Below are 23,770 nucleotides of genomic sequence, written 5' to 3' on the forward strand. Positions count from 1 at the left end.
TAATCACAATGGTCAAAACATGCATCTATCAGGGCTCGAACCTGGGACCTTCCGCGTGTTAGGCGGACGTGATAACCACTACACCATAGATACGTGTTAATTTAAGTTTTCGAAGAGATCTAGCTTATTACTATGTCTAATCACGATGGTCATAACACGCATCTATCAGGGCTCGAACCTGACACCTTCCGCGTGTTGGGCGGACGTGATAACCACTACACCATATATACTTGGCTATTGTGAGTTTTTGAAGAGATCTACCTTATTATTATGTCTAATCACAATGGTTAAAACATGTATCTATCAGGGCTCGAACCTGACACCTTCCGCGTGTTGGGCGGACGTGATAACCACTACACCATAGATACTTGGTTATTGTGAGTTTTCGAAGAGATCTACCCTATTATTATGTCTAATCACGATGGTCAAAACATGTCCCTTCCAGCGCTCAAACCTGGGACCTTCCGCGTGTTAGGCAGACGTGATAACCACTACACCATAGATACTTGGCTATTGTGAGTTTTCGAAGAGATCTACCTTATTATTATGTCTAATCACGATGGTTAAAACAAGTATCTATCAGGGCTCGAGCCTGACACCTTCCGCGTGTTAGGCGGACGTGATAACCACTACACCATAGATACTTGGCTATTGTGAGTTTTCGAAGAGATCTACCTTATTATTATGTCTAATCACGATGGTCAAAACACGTCCCTTCCAGCGCTCAAACCTTGGACCTTCCGCGTGTTAGGCAGACGTGATAACCACTACACCATAGATACGTGTTAATATAAGGTTTTCGAAGAGATCCAGCTTATTACTATGTCTAATCACAATGGTCCAAACATGTATCTACCAGGGCTCGAACCTGGGACCTTCCACGTGTTAGGCGGACGTGATAACCACTACACCATATATACTCGGCTATTGTGAGTTTTCGAAGAGATCTACCTTATTATTATGTCTAATCACGATGGTCAAAGCATGTCCCTTCCAGCGCTCAAACCTGGGACCTTCCGCGTGTTAGGCAGACGTGATAACCACTACACCATAGATACGTGTTAATATAAGGTTTTCGAAGAGATCCAGCTTATTACTATGTCTAATCACAATGGTCCAAACATGTATCTACCAGGGCTCGAACCTGGGACCTTCCGCGTGTTAGGCGGACGTGATAACCACTACACCATATATACTTGCCTATTGGGAGTTTTCGAAGAGATCTACCTTATTATTATGTCTAATCACGATGGTCAAAACATGTCCCTACCAGCGCTCAAACCTGGGACCTTCCGAGTGTTAGGCAGACGTGATAACCACTACTCCATAGATACGTGTTAATATAAGGTTTTCGAAGAGATCCAGCTTATTACTATGTCTAATCACGATGGTCCAAACATGTATCTATCAGGGCTCGAACCTGACACCTTTCGCGTGTTAGGCGGGCGTGATAACCACTACACCATATATACCTGGCTATTGGGAGTTTTCGAAGAGATCTACCTTATTATTATGTCTAATCACGATGGTCAAAACATATCCCTACCAGCGCTCAAACCTGGGACCTTCAGCGTGTTAGGCAGACGTGATAACCACTACACCATAGATACGTGTTAATATAAAGTTTTCTAAGAGATCCAGCTTAAAACCATGTCTAATCACGATGGTCAAAACATGTATCTATCAGGGCTCGAACCTGGGACCTTCAGCGTGTTAGGCAGACGTGATAACCACTACACCATAGATACTTGTTAATATAAAGTTTCCTAAGAGATCCAGCTTATAACCATGTCTAATCACAATGGTCAAAACATGCATCTATCAGGGCTCGAACCTGGGACCTTCCGCGTGTTAGGCGGACGTGATAACCACTACACCATAGAAACGTGTTAATTTAAGTTTTCGAAGAGATCTAGCTTATTACTATGTCTAATCACGATGGTCATAACATGCATCTATCAGGGCTCGAACCTGACACCTTCCGCGTGTTGGGCGGACGTGATAACCACTACACCATATATACTTGGCTATTGTGAGTTTTTGAAGAGATCTACCTTATTATTATGTCTAATCACAATGGTTAAAACATGTATCTATCAGGGCTCGAACCTGACACCTTCCGCGTGTTGGGCGGACGTGATAACCACTACACCATAGATACTTGGTTATTGTGAGTTTTCGAAGAGATCTACCCTATAATTATGTCTAATCACGATGGTCAAAACATGTCCCTTCCAGCGCTCAAACCTGGGACCTTCCGCGTGTTTGGCAGACGTGATAACCACTACACCATAGATACTTGGCTATTGTGAGTTTTCGAAGAGATCTACCTTATTATTATGTCTAATCTCGATGGTCAAAACATGTCCCTTCCAGCGCTCAAACCTGGGACCTTCCGCGTGTTAGGCAGACGTGATAACCACTACTCCATAGATACGTGTTAATATAAGGTTTTCGAAGAGATCCAGCTTATTACTATGTCTAATCACGATGGTCCAAACATGTATCTATCAGGGCTCGAACCTGACACCTTTCGAGTGTTAGGCGGACGTGATAACCACTACACCATATATACTTGGCTATTGGGAGTTTTCGAAGAGATCTACCTTATTATTATGCCTAATCACGATGGTCAAAACATGTCCCTACCAGCGCTCAAACCTGGGACCTTCCGCGCGTTAGGCAGACGTGATAACCACTACACCATAGATTAGTGTTAATATAAGGTTTTCGAAGAGATCCAGCTTATTACTATGTCTAATCACGATGGTCCAAACATGTATCTATCAGGGCTCGAACCTGACACCTTCCGCGTGTTAGGCGGACGTGATAACCACTACACCATATATACCTGGCTATTGGGAGTTTTCGAAGAGATCTACCTTATTATTATGTCTAATCACGATGGTCAAAACATGTCCCTACCAGCGCTCAAACCTGGGACCTTCCGCGTGTTAGGCAGACGTGATAACCACTACACCATAGATACGTGTTAATATAAGGTTTTCGAAGAGATCCAGCTTATTACTATGTCTAATCACAATGGTCCAAACATGTATCTACCAGGGCTCGAACCTGGGACCTTCCGCGTGTTAGGCGGACGTGATAACCACTACACCATATATACTCGGCTATTGTGAGTTTTCGAAGAGATCTACCTTATTATTATGTCTAATCACGATGGTCAAAGCATGTCCCTTCCAGCGCTCAAACCTGGGACCTTCCGCGTGTTAGGCAGACGTGATAACCACTACACCATAGATACGTGTTAATATAAGGTTTTCGAAGAGATCCAGCTTATTACTATGTCTAATCACAATGGTCCAAACATGTATCTACCAGGGCTCGAACCTGGGACCTTCCGCGTGTTAGGCGGACGTGATAACCACTACACCATATATACTTGCCTATTGGGAGTTTTCGAAGAGATCTACCTTATTATTATGTCTAATCACGATGGTCAAAACATGTCCCTACCAGCGCTCAAACCTGGGACCTTCCGCGTGTTAGGCAGACGTGATTACCACTACTCCATAGATACGTGTTAATATAAGGTTTTCGAAGAGATCCAGCTTATTACTATGTCTAATCACGATGGTCCAAACATGTATCTATCAGGGCTCGAACCTGACACCTTCCGCGTGTTGGGCGGACGTGATAACCACTACACCATAGATACTTGGTTATTGTGAGTTTTCGAAGAGATCTACCCTATTATTATGTCTAATCACGATGGTCAAAACATGTCCCTTCCAGCGCTCAAACCTGGGACCTTCCGCGTGTTAGGCAGACGTGATAACCACTACACCATAGATACTTGGCTATTGTGAGTTTTCGAAGAGATCTACCTTATTATTATGTCTAATCACGATGGTTAAAACAAGTATCTATCAGGGCTCGAACCTGACACCTTCCGCGTGTTAGGCGGACGTGATAACCACTACACCATAGATACTTGGCTATTGTGAGTTTTCGAAGAGATCTACCTTATTATTATGTCTAATCACGATGGTCAAAACACGTCCCTTCCAGCGCTCAAACCTTGGACCTTCCGCGTGTTAGGCAGACGTGATAACCACTACACCATAGATACGTGTTAATATAAGGTTTTCGAAGAGATCCAGCTTATTACTATGTCTAATCACAATGGTCCAAACATGTATCTACCAGGGCTCGAACCTGGGATCTTCCGCGTGTTAGGCGGACGTGATAACCACTACACCATATATACTCGGCTATTGTGAGTTTTCGAAGAGATCTATCTTATTATTATGTCTAATCACGATGGTCAAAGCATGTCCCTTCCAGCGCTCAAACCTGGGACCTTCCGCGTGTTAGGCAGACGTGATAACCACTACACCATAGATACGTGTTAATATAAGGTTTTCGAAGAGATCCAGCTTATTACTATGTCTAATCACAATGGTCCAAACATGTATCTACCAGGGCTCGAACCTGGGACCTTCCGCGTGTTAGGCGGACGTGATAACCACTACACCATATATACTTGCCTATTGGGAGTTTTCGAAGAGATCTACCTTATTATTATGTCTAATCACGATGGTCAAAACATGTCCCTACCAGCGCTCAAACCTGGGACCTTCCGCGTGTTAGGCAGACGTGATAACCACTACTCCATAGATACGTGTTAATATAAGGTTTTCGAAGAGATCCAGCTTATTACTATGTCTAATCACGATGGTCCAAACATGTATCTATCAGGGCTCGAACCTGACACCTTTCGCGTGTTAGGCGGACGTGATAACCACTACACCATATATACCTGGCTATTGGGAGTTTTCGAAGAGATCTACCTTATTATTATGTCTAATCACGATGGTCAAAACATATCCCTACCAGCGCTCAAACCTGGGACCTTCAGCGTGTTAGGCAGACGTGATAACCACTACACCATAGATACGTGTTAATATAAAGTTTTCTAAGAGATCCAGCTTAAAACCATGTCTAATCACGATGGTCAAAACATGCATCTATCAGGGATCGAACCTGGGACCTTCAGCGTGTTAGGCAGACGTGATAACCACTACACCATAGATACTTGTTAATATAAAGTTTCCTAAGAGATCCAGCTTATAACCATGTCTAATCACAATGGTCAAAACATGCATCTATCAGGGTTCGAACCTGGGACCTTCCGCGTGTTAGGCGGACGTGATAACCACTACACCATAGATACGTGTTCATTTAAGTTTTCGAAGAGATCTAGCTTATTACTATGTCTAATCACGATGGTCATAACATGCATCTATCAGGGCTCGAACCTGACACCTTCCGCGTGTTGGGCGGACGTGATAACCACTACACCATATATACTTGGCTATTGTGAGTTTTTGAAGAGATCTACCTTATTATTATGTCTAATCACAATGGTTAAAACATGTATCTATCAGGGCTCGAACCTGACACCTTCCGCGTGTTGGGCGGACGTGATAACCACTACACCATAGATACTTGGTTATTGTGAGTTTTCGAAGAGATCTACCCTATAATTATGTCTAATCACGATGGTCAAAACATGTCCCTTCCAGCGCTCAAACCTGGGACCTTCCGCGTGTTAGGCAGACGTGATAACCACTACACCATAGATACTTGGCTATTGTGAGTTTTCGAAGAGATCTACCTTATTATTATGTCTAATCACGATGGTTAAAACAAGTATCTATCAGGGCTCGAACCTGACACCTTCCGCGTGTTAGGCGGACGTGATAACCACTACTCCATAGATACGTGTTAATATAAGGTTTTCGAAGAGATCCAGCTTATTACTATGTCTAATCACGATGGTCCAAACATGTATCTATCAGGGCTCGAACCTGACACCTTTCGCGTGTTAGGCGGACGTGATAACCACTACACCATATATACCTGGCTATTGGGAGTTTTCGAAGAGATCCACCTTATTATTATGTCTAATCACGATGGTCAAAACATGTCCCTACCAGCGCTCAAACCTGGGACCTTCCGCGTGTTAGGCAGACGTGATAACCACTACTCCATAGATACGTGTTAATATAAGGTTTTCGAAGAGATCCAGCTTATTACTATGTCTAATCACGATGGTCCAAACATGTATCTATCAGGGCTCGAACCTGACACCTTTCGAGTGTTAGGCGGACGTGATAACCACTACACCATATATACTTGGCTATTGGGAGTTTTCGAAGAGATCTACCTTATTATTATGTCTAATCACGATGGTCAAAACATATCCCTACCAGCGCTCAAACCTGGGACCTTCAGCGTGTTAGGCAGACGTGATAACCACTACACCATAGATACGTGTTAATATAAAGTTTCCTAAGAGATCCAGCTTATAACCATGTCTAATCACAATGGTCAAAACATGCATCTATCAGGGCTCGAACCTGGGACCTTCCGCGTGTTAGGCGGACGTGATAACCACTACACCATCGATACGTGTTAATTTAAGTTTTCGAAGAGATCTAGCTTATTACTATGTCTAATCACGATGGTCATAACATGCATCTATCAGGGCTCGAACCTGACACCTTCCGCGTGTTGGGCGGACGTGATAACCACTACACCATATATACTTGGCTATTGTGAGTTTTCGAAGAGATCTACCTTATTATTATGTCTAATCACGATGGTTAAAACAAGTATCTATCAGGGCTCGAACCTGACACCTTCCGCGTGTTAGGCGGACGTGATAACCACTACTCTATAGATACGTGTTAATATAAGGTTTTCGAAGAGATCCAGCTTATTACTATGTCTAATCACGATGGTCCAAACATGTATCTATCAGGGCTCGAACCTGACACCTTTCGCGTGTTAGGCGGACGTGATAACCACTACACCATATATACCTGGCTATTGGGAGTTTTCGAAGAGATCTACCTTATTATTATGTCTAATCACGATGGTCAAAACATATCCCTACCAGCGCTCAAACCTGGGACCTTCAGCGTGTTAGGCAGACGTGATAACCACTACACCATAGATACGTGTTAATATAAAGTTTTCTAAGAGATCCAGCTTAAAACCATGTCTAATCACGATGGTCAAAACATGCATCTATCAGGGCTCGAACCTGGGACCTTCAGCGTGTTAGGCAGACGTGATAACCACTACACCATAGATACTTGTTAATATAAAGTTTCCTAAGAGATCCAGCTTATAACCATGTCTAATCACAATGGTCAAAACATGCATCTATCAGGGCTCGAACCTGGGACCTTCCGCGTGTTAGGCGGACGTGATAACCACTACACCATAGATACGTGTTAATTTAAGTTTTCGAAGAGATCTAGCTTATTACTATGTCTAATCACGATGGTCATAACATGCATCTATCAGGGCTCGAACCTGACACCTTCCGCGTGTTGGGCGGACGTGATAACCACTACACCATATATACTTGGCTATTGTGAGTTTTCGAAGAGATCTACCTTATTATTATGTCTAATCACGATGGTTAAAACAAGTATCTATCAGGGCTCGAACCTGACACCTTCCGCGTGTTAGGCGGACGTGATAGCCACTACTCTATAGATACGTGTTAATATAAGGTTTTCGAAGAGATCCAGCTTATTACTATGTCTAATCACGATGGTCCAAACATGTATCTATCAGGGCTCGAACCTGACACCTTTCGCGTGTTAGGCGGACGTGATAACCACTACACCATATATACCTGGCTATTGGGAGTTTTCGAAGAGATCTACCTTATTATTATGTCTAATCACGATGGTCAAAACATGTCCCTACCAGCGCTCAAACCTGGGACCTTCCGCGTGTTAGGCAGACGTGATAACCACTACTCCATAGATACGTGTTAATATAAGGTTTTCGAAGAGATCCAGCTTATTACTATGTCTAATCACGATGGTCCAAACATGTATCTATCAGGGCTCGAACCTGACACCTTTCGAGTGTTAGGCGGACGTGATAACCACTACACCATATATACTTGGCTATTGGGAGTTTTCGAAGAGATCTACCTTAATATTATGTCTAATCACGATGGTCAAAACATATCCCTACCAGCGCTCAAACCTGGGACCTTCAGCGTGTTAGGCAGACGTGATAACCACTACACCATAGATACGTGTTAATATAAAGTTTTCTAAGAGATCCAGCTTATAACCATGTCTAATCACAATGGTCAAAATATGCATCTATCAGGGCTCGAACCTGGGACCTTCCGCGTGTTTGGCGGACGTGATAACCACTACACCATAGATACTTGGCTATTGTGAGTTTTCGAAGAGATCTACCTTATTATTATGTCTAATCACGATGGTTAAAACATGTATCTATCAGGGCTCGAACCTGACACCTTCCGCGTGTTGGGCGGACGTGATAACCACTACACCATAGATACTTGGTTATCGTGAGTTTTCGAAGAGATCTACCCTATTATTATGTCTAATCACGATGGTCAAAACATGTCCCTTCCAGCGCTCAAACCTGGGACCTTCCGCGTGTTAGGCAGACGTGATAACCACTACACCATAGATACTTGGCTATTGTGAGTTTTCGAAGAGATCTACCTTATTATTATGTCTAATCACGATGGTTAAAACAAGTATCTATCAGGGCTCGAACCTGACACCTTCCGCGTGTTAGGCGGACGTGATAACCACTACACCATAGATACTTGGCTATTGTGAGTTTTCGAAGAGATCTACCTTATTATTATGTCTAATCACGATGGTCAAAACATATCCCTACCAGCGCTCAAACCTGGGACCTTCAGCGTGTTAGGCAGACGTGATAACCACTACACCATAGATACGTGTTAATATAAAGTTTTCTAAGAGATCCAGCTTATAACTATGTCTAATCACGATGGTCAAAACATGTATCTATCAGGGCTCGAACCTGGGACCTTCCGCGTATTAGGCGGACGTGCTAACCACTACACCATAGATACGTGTTTATTTAAGTTTTCGAAGAAATCTAGCTTATTACTATGTCTAATCACGATGGTCATAACATGTATCTATCAGGGCTCGAACCTGACACTTTCCGCGTGTTGGGCGGACGTGATAACCACTACACCATAGATACGTGTTAATATAAAGTTTTCGAAGAGATCCAGCTTATTACTATTTCTAATCACGATGGTCAAAACATGTATCTATCAGGGTTCGAACCTGACACCTTCCGCGTGTTGGGCGGACGTGATAACCACTACACCATAGATACTTGGCTATTGTAAGTTTTCGAAGAGATCTACCTTATTATTATGCCTAATCACGATGGTCAAAACATGTCCCTACTAGCGCTCAAACCTGGGACCTTCCGCGCGTTAGGCAGACGTGATAACCACTACACCATAGATACGTGTTAATATAAGGTTTTCGAAGAGATCCAGCTTATTACTATGTCTAATCACGATGGTCCAAACATGTATCTATCAGGGCTCGAACCTGACACCTTTCGCGTGTTAGGCGGACGTGATAACCACTACACCATATATACCTGGCTATTGGGAGTTTTCGAAGAGATCTACCTTATTATTATGTCTAATCACGATGGTCAAAACATGTCCCTACCAGCGCTCAAACCTGGGACCTTCCGCGTGTTAGGCAGACGTGATAACCACTACTCCATAGATACGTGTTAATATAAGGTTTTCGAAGAGATCCAGCTTATTACTATGTCTAATCACGATGGTCCAAACATGTATCTATCAGGGCTCGAACCTGACACCTTTCGCGTGTTAGGCGGACGTGATAACCACTACACCATATATACCTGGCTATTGGGAGTTTTCGAAGAGATCTACCTTATTATTATGTCTAATCACGATGGTCAAAACATGTCCCTACCAGCGCTCAAACCTGGGACCTTCCGCGTGTTAGGCAGACGTGATAACCACTACCCCATAGATACGTGTTAATATAAGGTTTACGAAGAGATCCAGCTTATTACTATGTCTAATCACGATGGTCCAAACATGTATCTATCAGGGCTCGAACCTGACACCTTTCGCGTGTTAGGCGGACGTGATAACCACTACACCATATATACCTGGCTATTGGGAGTTTTCGAAGAGATCTACCTTATTATTATGTCTAATCACGATGGTCAAAACATATCCCTACCAGCGCTCAAACCTGGGACCTTCAGCGTGTTAGGCAGACGTGATAACCACTACACCATAGATACGTGTTAATATAAAGTTTTCTAAGAGATCCAGCTTAAAACCATGTCTAATCACGATGGTCAAAACATGCATCGATCAGGGCTCGAACCTGGGACCTTCAGCGTGTTAGGCAGACGTGATAACCACTACACCATAGATACTTGTTAATATAAAGTTTCCTAAGAGATCCAGCTTATAACCATGTCTAATCACAATGGTCAAAACATGCATCTATCAGGGCTCGAACCTGGGACCTTCCGCGTGTTAGGCGGACGTGATAACCACTACACCATAGATACGTGTTAATTTAAGTTTTCGAAGAGATCTAGCTTATTACTATGTCTAATCACGATGGTCATAACATGCATCTATCACGGCTCGAACCTGACACCTTCCGCGTGTTGGGCGGACGTGATAACCACTACACCATATATACTTGGCTATTGTGAGTTTTCGAAGAGATCTACCTTATTATTATGTCTAATCACGATGGTTAAAACAAGTATCTATCAGGGCTCGAACCTGACACCTTCCGCGTGTTAGGCGGACGAGATAGCCACTACTCTATAGATACGTGTTAATATAAGGTTTTCGAAGAGATCCAGCTTATTACTATGTCTAATCACGATGGTCCAAACATGTATCTATCAGGGCTCGAACCTGACACCTTTCGCGTGTTAGGCGGACGTGATAACCACTACACCATATATACCTGGCTATTGGGAGTTTTCGAAGAGATCTACCTTATTATTATGTCTAATCACGATGGTCAAAACATGTCCCTACCAGCGCTCAAACCTGGGACCTTCCGCGTGTTAGGCAGACGTGATAACCACTACTCCATAGATACGTGTTAATATAAGGTTTTCGAAGAGATCCAGCTTATTACTATGTCTAATCACGATGGTCCAAACATGTATCTATCAGGGCTCGAACCTGACACCTTTCGAGTGTTAGGCGGACGTGATAACCACTACACCATATATACTTGGCTATTGGGAGTTTTCGAAGAGATCTACCTTATTATTATGTCTAATCACGATGGTCAAAACATATCCCTACCAGCGCTCAAACCTGGGACCTTCAGCGTGTTAGGCAGACGTGATAACCACTACACCATAGATACGTGTTAATATAAAGTTTTCTAAGAGATCCAGCTTATAACCATGTCTAATCACAATGGTCAAAATATGCATCTATCAGGGCTCGAACCTGGGACCTTCCGCGTGTTTGGCGGACGTGATAACCACTACACCATAGATACTTGGCTATTGTGAGTTTTCGAAGAGATCTACCTTATTATTATGTCTAATCACGATGGTTAAAACATGTATCTATCAGGGCTCGAACCTGACACCTTCCGCGTGTTGGGCGGACGTGATAACCACTACACCATAGATACTTGGTTATCGTGAGTTTTCGAAGAGATCTACCCTATAATTATGTCTAATCACGATGGTCAAAACATGTCCCTTCCAGCGCTCAAACCTGGGACCTTCCGCGTGTTAGGCAGACGTGATAACCACTACACCATAGATACTTGGCTATTGTGAGTTTTCGAAGAGATCTACCTTATTATTATGTCTAATCACGATGGTTAAAACAAGTATCTATCAGGGCTCGAACCTGACACCTTCCTCGTGTTAGGCGGACGTGATAACCACTACACCATAGATACTTGGCTATTGTGAGTTTTCGAAGAGATCTACCTTATTATTATGTCTAATCACGATGGTCAAAACATATCCCTACCAGCGCTCAAACCTGGGACCTTCAGCGTGTTAGGCAGACGTGATAACCACTACACCATAGATACGTGTTAATATAAAGTTTTCTAAGAGATCCAGCTTATAACTATGTCTAATCACGATGGTCAAAACATGTATCTATCAGGGCTCGAACCTGGGACCTTCCGCGTATTAGGCGGACGTGCTAACCACTACACCATAGATACGTGTTTATTTAAGTTTTCGAAGAAATCTAGCTTATTACTATGTCTAATCACGATGGTCATAACATGTATCTATCAGGGCTCGAACCTGACACTTTCCGCGTGTTGGGCGGACGTGATAACCACTACACCATAGATACGTGTTAATATAAAGTTTTCGAAGAGATCCAGCTTATTACTATTTCTAATCACGATGGTCAAAACATGTATCTATCAGGGTTCGAACCTGACACCTTCCGCGTGTTGGGCGGACGTGATAACCACTACACCATAGATACTTGGCTATTGTAAGTTTTCGAAGAGATCTACCTTATTATTATGCCTAATCACGATGGTCAAAACATGTCCCTACTAGCGCTCAAACCTGGGACCTTCCGCGCGTTAGGCAGACGTGATAACCACTACACCATAGATACGTGTTAATATAAGGTTTTCGAAGAGATCCAGCTTATTACTATGTCTAATCACGATGGTCCAAACATGTATCTATCAGGGCTCGAACCTGACACCTTTCGCGTGTTAGGCGGACGTGATAACCACTACACCATATATACCTGGCTATTGGGAGTTTTCGAAGAGATCTACCTTATTATTATGTCTAATCACGATGGTCAAAACATGTCCCTACCAGCGCTCAAACCTGGGACCTTCCGCGTGTTAGGCAGACGTGATAACCACTACTCCATAGATACGTGTTAATATAAGGTTTTCGAAGAGATCCAGCTTATTACTATGTCTAATCACGATGGTCCAAACATGTATCTATCAGGGCTCGAACCTGACACCTTTCGAGTGTTAGGCGGACGTGATAACCACTACACCATATATACTTGGCTATTGGGAGTTTTCGAAGAGATCTACCTTATTATTATGTCTAATCACGATGGTCAAAACATATCCCTACCAGCGCTCAAACCTGGGACCTTCAGCGTGTTAGGCAGACGTGATAACCACTACACCATAGATACGTGTTAATATAAAGTTTCCTAAGAGATCCAGCTTATAACCATGTCTAATCACAATGGTCAAAACATGCATCTATCAGGGCTCGAACCTGGGACCTTCCGCGTGTTAGGCGGACGTGATAACCACTACACCATAGATACGTGTTAATTTAAGTTTTCGAAGAGATCTAGCTTATTACTATGTCTAATCACGATGGTCATAACATGCATCTATCAGGGCTCGAACCTGACACCTTCCGCGTGTTGGGCGGACGTGATAACCACTACACCATATATACTTGGCTATTGTGAGTTTTTGAAGAGATCTACCTTATTATTATGTCTAATCACAATGGTTAAAACATGTATCTATCAGGGCTCGAACCTGACACCTTCCGCGTGTTGGGCGGACGTGATAACCACTACACCATAGATACTTGGTTATTGTGAGTTTTCGAAGAGATCTACCCTATTATTATGTCTAATCGCGATGGTCAAAACATGTCCCTTCCAACGCTCAAACCTGGGACCTTCCGCGTGTTAGGCAGACGTGATAACCACTACACCATAGATACTTGGCTATTGTGAGTTTTCGAAGAGATCTACCTTATTATTATGTCTAATCACGATGGTTAAAACAAGTATCTATCAGGGCTCGAACCTGACACCTTCCGCGTGTTAGGCGGACGTGATAACCACTACACCATAGATACTTGGCTATTGTGAGTTTTCGAAGAGATCTACCTTATTATTATGTCTAATCACGATGGTCAAAACACGTCCCTTCCAGCGCTCAAACCTTGGACCTTCCGCGTGTTAGGCAGACGTGATAACCACTGCACCATAGATACGTGTTAATATAAGGTTTTCGAAGAGATCCAGCTTATTACTATGTCTAATCACGATGGTCCAAACATGTATCTATCAGGGCTCGAACCTGGGACCTCCCGCGTGTTAGGCGGACGTGATAACCACTACACCATATATACTCGGCTATTGTGAGTTTTCGAAGAGATCTACCTTATTATTATGTCTAATCACGATGGTCAAAGCATGTCCCTTCCAGCGCTCAAACCTGGGACCTTCCGCGTGTTAGGCAGACGTGATAACCACTACACCATAGATACGTGTTAATATAAGGTTTTCGAAGAGATCCAGCTTATTACTATGTCCAATCACAATGGTCCAAACATGTATCTACCAGGGCTCGAACCTGGGACCTTCCGCGTGTTAGGCGGACGTGATAACCACTACACCATATATACTTGCCTATTGGGAGTTTTCGAAGAGATCTACCTTATTATTATGTCTAATCACGATGGTCAAAACATGTCCCTACCAGCGCTCAAACCTGGGACCTTCCGCGTGTTAGGCAGACGTGATAACCACTACTCCATAGATACGTGTTAATATAAGGTTTTCGAAGAGATCCAGCTTATTACTATGTCTAATCACGATGGTCCAAACATGTATCTATCAGGGCTCGAACCTGACACCTTTCGCGTGTTAGGCGGACGTGATAACCACTACACCATATATACCTGGCTATTGGGAGTTTTCGAAGAGATCTACCTTATTATTATGTCTAATCACGATGGTCAAAACATATCCCTACCAGCGCTCAAACCTGGGACCTTCAGCGTGTTAGGCAGACGTGATAACCACTACACCATAGATACGTGTTAATATAAGGTTTTCGAAGAGATCCAGCTTATTACTATGTCTAATCACGATGGTCCAAACATGTATCTATCAGGGCTCGAACCTGGGACCTCCCGCGTGTTAGGCGGACGTGATAACCACTACATCATATATACTCGGCTATTGTGAGTTTTCGAAGAGATCTACCTTATTATTATGTCTAATCACGATGGTCAAAGCATGTCCCTTCCAGCGCTCAAACCTGAGACCTTCCGCGTGTTAGGCAGACGTGATAACCACTACACCATAGATACGTGTTAATATAAGGTTTTCGAAGAGATCCAGCTTATTACTATGTCTAATCACAATGGTCCAAACATGTATCTACCAGGGCTCGAACCTGGGACCTTCCGCGTGTTAGGCGGACGTGATAACCACTACACCATATATACTTGCCTATTGGGAGTTTTCGAAGAGATCTACCTTATAATTATGTCTAATCACGATGGTCAAAACATGTCCCTACCAGCGCTCAAACCTGGGACCTTCCGCGTGTTAGGCAGACGTGATAACCACTACTCCATAGATACGTGTTAATATAAGGTTTTCGAAGAGATCCAGCTTATTACTATGTCTAATCACGATGGTCCAAACATGTATCTAACAGGGCTCGAACCTGACACCTTTCGCGTGTTAGGCGGACGTGATAACCACTACACCATATATACCTGGCTATTGGGAGTTTTCGAAGAGATCTACCTTATTATTATGTCTAATCACGATGGTCAAAACATATCCCTACCAGCGCTCAAACCTGGGACCTTCAGCGTGTTAGGCAGACGTGATAACCACTACACCATACATACGTGTTAATATAAAGTTTTCTAAGAGATCCAGCTTAAAACCATGTCTAATCACGATGGTCAAAACATGCATCTATCAGGGCTCGAACCTGGGACCTTCCGCGTGTTAGGCGGACGTGATAACCACTACACCATAGATACGTGTTAATTTAAGTTTTCGAAGAGATCTAGCTTATTACTATGTCTAATCACGATGGTCATAACATGCATCTATCAGGGCTCGAACCTGACACCTTCCGCGTGTTGGGCGGACGTGATAACCACTACACCATATATACTTGGCTATTGTGAGTTTTTGAAGAGATCTACCTTATTATTATGTCTAATCACAATGGTTAAAACATGTATCTATCAGGGCTCGAACCTGACACCTTCCGCGTGTTGGGCGGACGTGATAACCACTACACCATAGATACTTGGTTATTGTGAGTTTTCGAAGAGATCTACCCTATAATTATGTCTAATCACGATGGTCAAAACATGTCCCTTCCAGCGCTCAAACCTGGGACCTTCCGCGTGTTAGGCAGACGTGATAACCACTACACCATAGATACTTGGCTATTGTGAGTTTTCGAAGAGATCTACCTTATTATTATGTCTAATCACGATGGTTAAAACAAGTATCTATCAGGGCTCGAACCTGACACCTTCCGCGTGTTAGGCGGACGTGATAACCACTACTCCATAGATACGTGTTAATATAAGGTTTTCGAAGAGATCCAGCTTATTACTATGTCTAATCACGATGGTCCAAACATGTATCTATCAGGGCTCGAAACTGACACCTTTCGAGTGTTAGGCGGACGTGATAACCACTACACCATATATACTTGGCTATTGGGAGTTTTCGAAGAGATCTACCTTATTATTATGTCTAATCACGATGGTCAAAACATATCCCTACCAGCGCTCAAACCTGGGACCTTCAGCGTGTTAGGCAGACGTGATAACCACTACACCATAGATACGTGTTAATATAAAGTTTCCTAAGAGATCCAGCTTATAACCATGTCTAATCACAATGGTCAAAACATGCATCTATCAGGGCTCGAACCTGGGACCTTCCGCGTGTTAGGCGGACGTGATAACCACTACACCATAGATACGTGTTAATTTAAGTTTTCGAAGAGATCTAGCTTATTACTATGTCTAATCACGATGGTCATAACATGCATCTATCAGGGCTCGAACCTGACACCTTCCGCGTGTTGGGCGGACGTGATAACCACTACACCATATAAACTTGGCTATTGTGAGTTTTTGAAGAGATCTACCTTATTATTATGTCTAATCACAATGGTTAAAACATGTATCTATCAGGGCTCGAACCTGACACCTTCCGCGTGTTGGGCGGACGTGATAACCACTACACCATAGATACTTGGTTATTGTGAGTTTTCGAAGAGATCTACCCTATTATTATGTCTAATCACGATGGTCAAAACATGTCCCTTCCAGCGCTCAAACCTGGGACCTTCCGCGTGTTAGGCAGACGTGATAACCACTACACCATAGATAATTGGCTATTGTGAGTTTTCGAAGAGATCTACCTTATTATTATGTCTAATCACGATGGTTAAAACAAGTATCTATCAGGGCTCGAACCTGACACCTTCCGCGTGTTAGGCGGACGTGATAACCACTACACCATAGATACTTGGCTATTGTGAGTTTTCGAAGAGATCTACCTTATTATTATGTCTAATCACGATGGTCAAAACATGTCCCTTCCAGCGCTCAAACCTTGGACCTTCCGCGTGTTAGGCAGACGTGATAACCACTACACCATAGATACGTGTTAATATAAGGTTTTCGAAGAGATCCAGCTTATTACTATGTCTAATCACGATGGTCCAAACATGTATCTATCAGGGCTCGAACCTGGGACCTCCCGCGTGTTAGGCGGACGTGATAACCACTACACCATATATACCTGGCTATTGGGAGTTTTCGAAGAGATCTACCTTATTATTATGTCTAATCACGATGGTCAAAACATATCCCTACCAGCGCTCAAACCTGGGACCTTCAGCGTGTTAGGCAGACGTGATAACCACTACACCATAGATACGTGTTAATATAAAGTTTTCTAAGAGATCCAGCTTAAAACCATGTCTAATCACGATGGTCAAAACATGCATCTATCAGGGCTCGAACCTGGGACCTTCAGCGTGTAAGGCAGACGTGATAACCACTACACCATAGATACGTGTTAATATAAAGTTTCCTAAGAGATCCAGCTTATAACCATGTCTAATCACAATGGTCAAAACATGCATCTATCAGGGCTCGAACCTGGGACCTTCCGCGTGTTAGGCGGACGTGATAACCACTACACCATAGATACGTGTTAATTTAAGTTTTCGAAGAGATCTAGCTTATTGCTATGTCTAATCACGATGGTCATAACATGCATCTATCAGGGCTCGAACCTGACACCTTCCGCGTGTTGGGCGGACGTGATAACCACTACACCATTGATACTTGGCTATTGTGAGTTTTCGAAGAGATCTACCTTATTATTATGTCTAATCACGATGGTTAAAACAAGTATCTATCAGGGCTCGAACCTGACACCTTCCGCGTGTTAGGCGGACGTGATAACCACTACACCATAGATACTTGGCTATTGTGAGTTTTCGAAGAGATCTACCTTATTATTATGTCTAATCACGATGGTCAAAACATGTCCCTTCCAGCGCTCAAACCTTGGACCTTCCGCGTGTTAGGCAGACGTGATAACCACTACACCATAGATACGTGTTAATATAAGGTTTTCGAAGAGATCCAGCTTATTACTATGTCTAATCACGATGGTCCAAACATGTATCTATCAGGGCTCGAACCTGGGACCTCCCGCGTGTTAGGCGGCCGTGATAACCACTACACCATATATACTCGGCTATTGTGAGTTTTCGAAGAGATCTACCTTATTATTATGTCTAATCACGATGGTCAAAACATATCCCTACCAGCGCTCAAACCTGGGACCTTCAGCGTGTTAGGCAGACGTGATAACCACTACACCATAGATACGTGTTAATATAAAGTTTCCCAAGAGATCCAGCTTATAACCATGTCTAATCACAATGGTCAAAACATGCATCTATCAGGGCTCGAACCTGGGACCTTCCGCGTGTTAGGCGGACTTGATAACCACTACACCATAGATACGTGTTAATTTAAGTTTTCGAAGAGATCTAGCTTATTACTATGTCTAATCACGATGGTCATAACATGCATCTATCAGGGCTCGAACCTGACACCTTCCGCGTGTTGGGCGGACGTGATAACCACTACACCATATATACTTGGCTATTGTGAGTTTTTGAAGAGATCTACCTTATTATTATGTCTAATCACAATGGTTAAAACATGTATCTATCAGGGCTCGAACCTGACACCTTCCGCGTGTTGGGCGGACGTGATAACCACTACACCATAGATACTTGGTTATTGTGAGTTTTCGAAGAGATCTACCCTATTATTATGTCTAATCACGATGGTCAAAACATGTCCCTTCCAGCGCTCAAACCTGGGACCTTCCGCGTGTTAGGCAGACGTGATAACCACTACACCATAGATAATTGGCTATTGTGAGTTTTCGAAGAGATCTACCTTATTATTATGTCTAATCACGATGGTTAAAACAAGTATCTATCAGGGCTCGAACCTGACACCTTCCGCGTGTTAGGCGGACGTGATAACCACTACACCATAGATACTTGGCTATTGTGAGTTTTCGAAGAGATCTACCTTATTATTATGTCTAATCACGATGGTCAAAACATGTCCCTTCCAGCGCTCAAACCTTGGACCTTCCGCGTGTTAGGCAGACGTGATAACCACTACACCATAAATACGTGTTAATATAAGGTTTTCGAAGAGATCCAGCTTATTACTATGTCTAATCACGATGGTCCAAACATGTATCTATCAGGGCTCGAACCTGGGACCTCCCGCGTGTTAGGCGGACGTGATAACCACTACACCATATATACCTGGCTATTGGGAGTTTTCGAAGAGATCTACCTTATTATTATGTCTAATCACGATGGTCAAAACATATCCCTACCAGCGCTCAAACCTGGGACCTTCAGCGTGTTAGGCAGACGTGATAACCACTACACCATAGATACGTGTTAATATAAAGTTTTCTAAGAGATCCAGCTTAAAACCATGTCTAATCACGATGGTCAAAACATGCATCTATCAGGGCTCGAACCTGGGACCTTCAGCGTGTTAGGCAGACGTGATAACCACTACACCATAGATACGTGTTAATATAAAGTTTCCTAAGAGATCCAGCTTATAACCATGTCTAATCACAATGGTCAAAACATGCATCTATCAGGGCTCGAACCTGGGACCTTCCGCGTGTTAGGCGGACGTGATAACCACTACACCATAGATACGTGTTAATTTAAGTTTTCGAAGAGATCTAGCTTATTACTATGTCTAATCACGATGGTCATAACATGCATCTATCAGGGCTCGAACCTGACACCTTCCGCGTGTTGGGCGGACGTGATAACCACTACACCATAGATACTTGGCTATTGTGAGTTTTCGAAGAGATCTACCTTATTATTATGTCTAATCACGATGGTTAAAACAAGTATCTATCAGGGCTCGAACCTGACACCTTCCGCGTGTTAGGCGGACGTGATAACCACTACACCATAGATACTTGGCTATTGTGAGTTTTCGAAGAGATCTACCTTATTATTATGTCTAATCACGATGGTCAAAACATGTCCCTTCCAGCGCTCAAACCTTGGACCTTCCGCGTGTTAGGCAGACGTGATAACCACTACACTATAGATACGTGTTAATATAAGGTTTTCGAAGAGATCCAGCTTATTACTATGTCTAATCACGATGGTCCAAACATGTATCTATCAGGGCTCGAACCTGGGACCTCCCGCGTGTTAGGCGGCCGTGATAACCACTACACCATATATACTCGGCTATTGTGAGTTTTCGAAGAGATCTACCTTATTATTATGTCTAATCACGATGGTCAAAACATGTCCCTACCAGCGCTCAAACCTGGGACCTTCCGCGTGTTAGGCAGACGTGATAACCACTACTCCATAGATACGTGTTAATATAAGGTTTTCGAAGAGATCCAGCTTATTACTATGTCTAATCACGATGGTCCAAACATGTATCTATCAGGGCTCGAACCTGACACCTTTCGCGTGTTAGGCGGACGTGATAACCACTACACCATATATACCTGGCTATTGGGAGTTTTCGAAGAGATCTACCTTATTATTATGTCTAATCACGATGGTCAAAACATATCCCTACCAGCGCTCAAACCTGGGACCTTCAGCGTGTTAGGCAGACGTGATAACCACTACACCATAGATACGTGTTAATATAAAGTTTTCTAAGAGATCCAGCTTATAACCATGTCTAATCACAATGGTCAAAACATGCATCTATCAGGGCTCGAACCTGGGACCTTCCGCGTGTTAGGCGGACGTGATAACCACTACACCATAGATACGTGTCAATTTAAGTTTTCGAAGAGATCTAGCTTATTACTATGTCTAATCACGATGGTTAAAACATGTATCTATCAGGGCTCGAACCTGACACCTTCCGCGTGTTGGGCGGACGTGATAACCACTACACCATAGATACTAGGTTATTGTGAGTTTTCGAAGAGATCTACCCTATTATTATGTCTAATCACGATGGTCAAAACATGTCCCTTCCAGCGCTCAAACCTGGGACCTTCCGCGTGTTAGGCAGACGTGATAACCACTACTCCATAGATACGTGTTAATATAAGGTTTTCGAAGAGATCCAGCTTATTACTATGTCTAATCACGATGGTCCAAACATGTATCTATCAGGGCTCGAACCTGACACCTTTCGAGTGTTAGGCGGACGTGATAACCACTACACCATATATACTTGGCTATGGGGAGTTTTCGAAGAGATCTCCCTTATTATTATGTCTAATCACGATGGTCAAAACATATCCCTACCAGCGCTCAAACCTGGGACCTTCAGCGTGTTAGGCAGACGTGATAACCACTACACCATAGATACGTGTTAATATAAGGTTTTCGAAGAGATCCAGCTTATTACTATGTCTAATCACGATGGTCCAAACATGTATCTATCAGGGCTCGAACCTGGGACCTCCCGCGTGTTAGGCGGACGTGATAACCACTACACCATATATACTCGGCTATTGTGAGTTTTCGAAGAGATCTACCTTATTATTATGTCTAATCACGATGGTCAAAGCATGTCCCTTCCAGCGCTCAAACCTGGGACCTTCCGCGTGTTAGGCAGACGTGATAACCACTACACCATAGATACGTGTTAATATAAGGTTTTCGAAGAGATCCAGCTTATTACTATGTCTAATCACAATGGTCCAAACATGTATCTACCAGGGCTCGAACCTGGGACCTTCCGCGTGTTAGGCGGACGTGATAACCACTACACCATATATACTTGGCTATTGGGAGTTTTCGAAGAGATCTACCTTATTATTATGTCTAATCACGATGGTCAAAACATGTCCCTACCAGCGCTCAAACCTGGGACCTTCCGCGTGTTAGGCAGACGTGATAACCACTACTCCATAGATACGTGTTAATATAAGGTTTTCGAAGAGATCCAGCTTATTACTATGTCTAATCACGATGGTCCAAACATGTATCTATCAGGGCTCGAACCTGACACCTTTCGCGTGTTAGGCGGACGTGATAACCACTACACCATATATACCTGGCTATTGGGAGTTTTCGAAGAGATCTACCTTATTATTATTTATAATCACGATGGTCAAAACATATCCCTACCAGCGCTCAAACCTGGGACCTTCAGCGTGTTAGGCAGACGTGATAACCACTACACCACAGATACGTGTTAATATAAAGTTTTCTAAGAGATCCAGCTTAAAACCATGTCTAATCACGATGGTCAAAACATGCATCTATCAGGGCTCGAACCTGGGACCTTCCGCGTGTTAGGCGGACGTGATAACCACTACACCATAGATACGTGTCAATTTAAGTTTTCGAAGAGATCTAGCTTATTACTATGTCTAATCACGATGGTTAAAACATGTATCTATCAGGGCTCGAACCTGACACCTTCCGCGTGTTGGGCGGACGTGATAACCACTACACCATAGATACTAGGTTATTGTGAGTTTTTGAAGAGATCTACCCTATTATTATGTCTAATCACGATGGTCAAAACATGTCCCTTCCAGCGCTCAAACCTGGGACCTTCCGCGTGTTAGGCAGACGTGATAACCACTACACCATAGATACTTGGCTATTGTGAGTTTTCGAAGAGATCTACCTTATTATTATGTCTAATCACGATGGTTAAAACATATCCCTACCAGCGCTCAAACCTGGGACCTTCAGCGTGTTAGGCAGACGTGATAACCACTACACCATAGATACGTGTTAATATAAAGTTTTCTAAGAGATCCAGCTTAAAACCATGTCTAATCACGATGGTCAAAACATGCATCTATCAGGGCTCGAACCTGGGACCTTCCGCGTGTTAGGCGGACGTGATAACCACTACACCATAGATACGTGTCAATTTAAGTTTTCGAAGAGATCTAGCTTATTACTATGTCTAATCACGATGGTTCAAACATGTATCTATCAGGGCTCGAACCTGGGACCTTCCGCGTGTTAGGCGGACGTGATAACCACTACACCATATATACTTGGCTATTGTGAGTTTTCGAAGAGATCTACCTTATTATTATGTCTAATCACGATGGTGAAAACATGTCTCTTCCAGCGCTCAAACCTGGGACCTTCCGCGTGTTAGGCAGACGTGATAACCACTACACCATAGATACGTGTTAATATAAGGTTTTCGAAGAGATCCAGCTTATTACTATGTCTAATCACGATGGTCCAAACATGTATCTACCAGGGCTCGAACCTGGGACCTTCCGCGTGTTAGGCGGACGTGATAACCACTACACCATATATACTTGGCTATTGGGAGTTTTCGAAGAGATCTACCTTATTATTATGTCTAATCACGATGGTCAAAACATATCCCTACCAGCGCTCAAACCTGGGACATTCAGCGTGTTAGGCAGACGTGATAACCACTACACCATAGATACGTGTTAATATAAAGTTTTCTAAGAGATCCAGCTTATAACTATGTCTAATCACGATGGTCCAAACATGTATCTATCAGGGCTCGAACCTGACACCTT

At 43.2% G+C, this 23,770-nt stretch overlaps 11 non-coding genes across 11 annotated transcripts; all 11 read right to left on the reverse strand.

Annotated features, from left to right (window-relative positions):
* Window positions 1-1,123: 1,123 nt before the first annotated feature.
* On the reverse strand, window positions 1,124-1,196 carry TRNAV-AAC (transfer RNA valine (anticodon AAC)). The gene has a single exon. It is a non-coding gene; the product is annotated as a tRNA-Val (tRNA).
* Window positions 1,197-3,054: 1,858 nt separating this feature from the next.
* Window positions 3,055-3,127, reverse strand: TRNAV-AAC (transfer RNA valine (anticodon AAC)). The gene has a single exon. It is a non-coding gene; the product is annotated as a tRNA-Val (tRNA).
* Window positions 3,128-3,330: 203 nt separating this feature from the next.
* TRNAV-AAC (transfer RNA valine (anticodon AAC)) lies at window positions 3,331-3,403 on the reverse strand. The gene has a single exon. It is a non-coding gene; the product is annotated as a tRNA-Val (tRNA).
* A 1,031-nt stretch (window positions 3,404-4,434) lies between these two features.
* Window positions 4,435-4,507, reverse strand: TRNAV-AAC (transfer RNA valine (anticodon AAC)). Its single transcript has one exon. It is a non-coding gene; the product is annotated as a tRNA-Val (tRNA).
* A 617-nt stretch (window positions 4,508-5,124) lies between these two features.
* On the reverse strand, window positions 5,125-5,197 carry TRNAV-AAC (transfer RNA valine (anticodon AAC)). Its single transcript has one exon. It is a non-coding gene; the product is annotated as a tRNA-Val (tRNA).
* A 3,650-nt stretch (window positions 5,198-8,847) lies between these two features.
* TRNAI-AAU (transfer RNA isoleucine (anticodon AAU)) lies at window positions 8,848-8,920 on the reverse strand. The gene has a single exon. It is a non-coding gene; the product is annotated as a tRNA-Ile (tRNA).
* A 3,099-nt stretch (window positions 8,921-12,019) lies between these two features.
* Window positions 12,020-12,092, reverse strand: TRNAI-AAU (transfer RNA isoleucine (anticodon AAU)). Its single transcript has one exon. It is a non-coding gene; the product is annotated as a tRNA-Ile (tRNA).
* Window positions 12,093-14,225: 2,133 nt separating this feature from the next.
* TRNAV-AAC (transfer RNA valine (anticodon AAC)) lies at window positions 14,226-14,298 on the reverse strand. Its single transcript has one exon. It is a non-coding gene; the product is annotated as a tRNA-Val (tRNA).
* A 755-nt stretch (window positions 14,299-15,053) lies between these two features.
* TRNAV-AAC (transfer RNA valine (anticodon AAC)) lies at window positions 15,054-15,126 on the reverse strand. The gene has a single exon. It is a non-coding gene; the product is annotated as a tRNA-Val (tRNA).
* Window positions 15,127-21,947: 6,821 nt separating this feature from the next.
* On the reverse strand, window positions 21,948-22,020 carry TRNAV-AAC (transfer RNA valine (anticodon AAC)). Its single transcript has one exon. It is a non-coding gene; the product is annotated as a tRNA-Val (tRNA).
* A 1,443-nt stretch (window positions 22,021-23,463) lies between these two features.
* On the reverse strand, window positions 23,464-23,536 carry TRNAV-AAC (transfer RNA valine (anticodon AAC)). Its single transcript has one exon. It is a non-coding gene; the product is annotated as a tRNA-Val (tRNA).
* Window positions 23,537-23,770: the final 234 nt, after the last annotated feature.

The sequence above is a fragment of the Phalangium opilio genome, unplaced genomic scaffold (assembly GCF_054372755.1).
Source record: "Phalangium opilio isolate 3A_F unplaced genomic scaffold, DU_Popi_V2 ptg000046l_1, whole genome shotgun sequence".
Lineage (NCBI taxonomy): Eukaryota > Metazoa > Arthropoda > Arachnida > Opiliones > Phalangiidae > Phalangium > Phalangium opilio.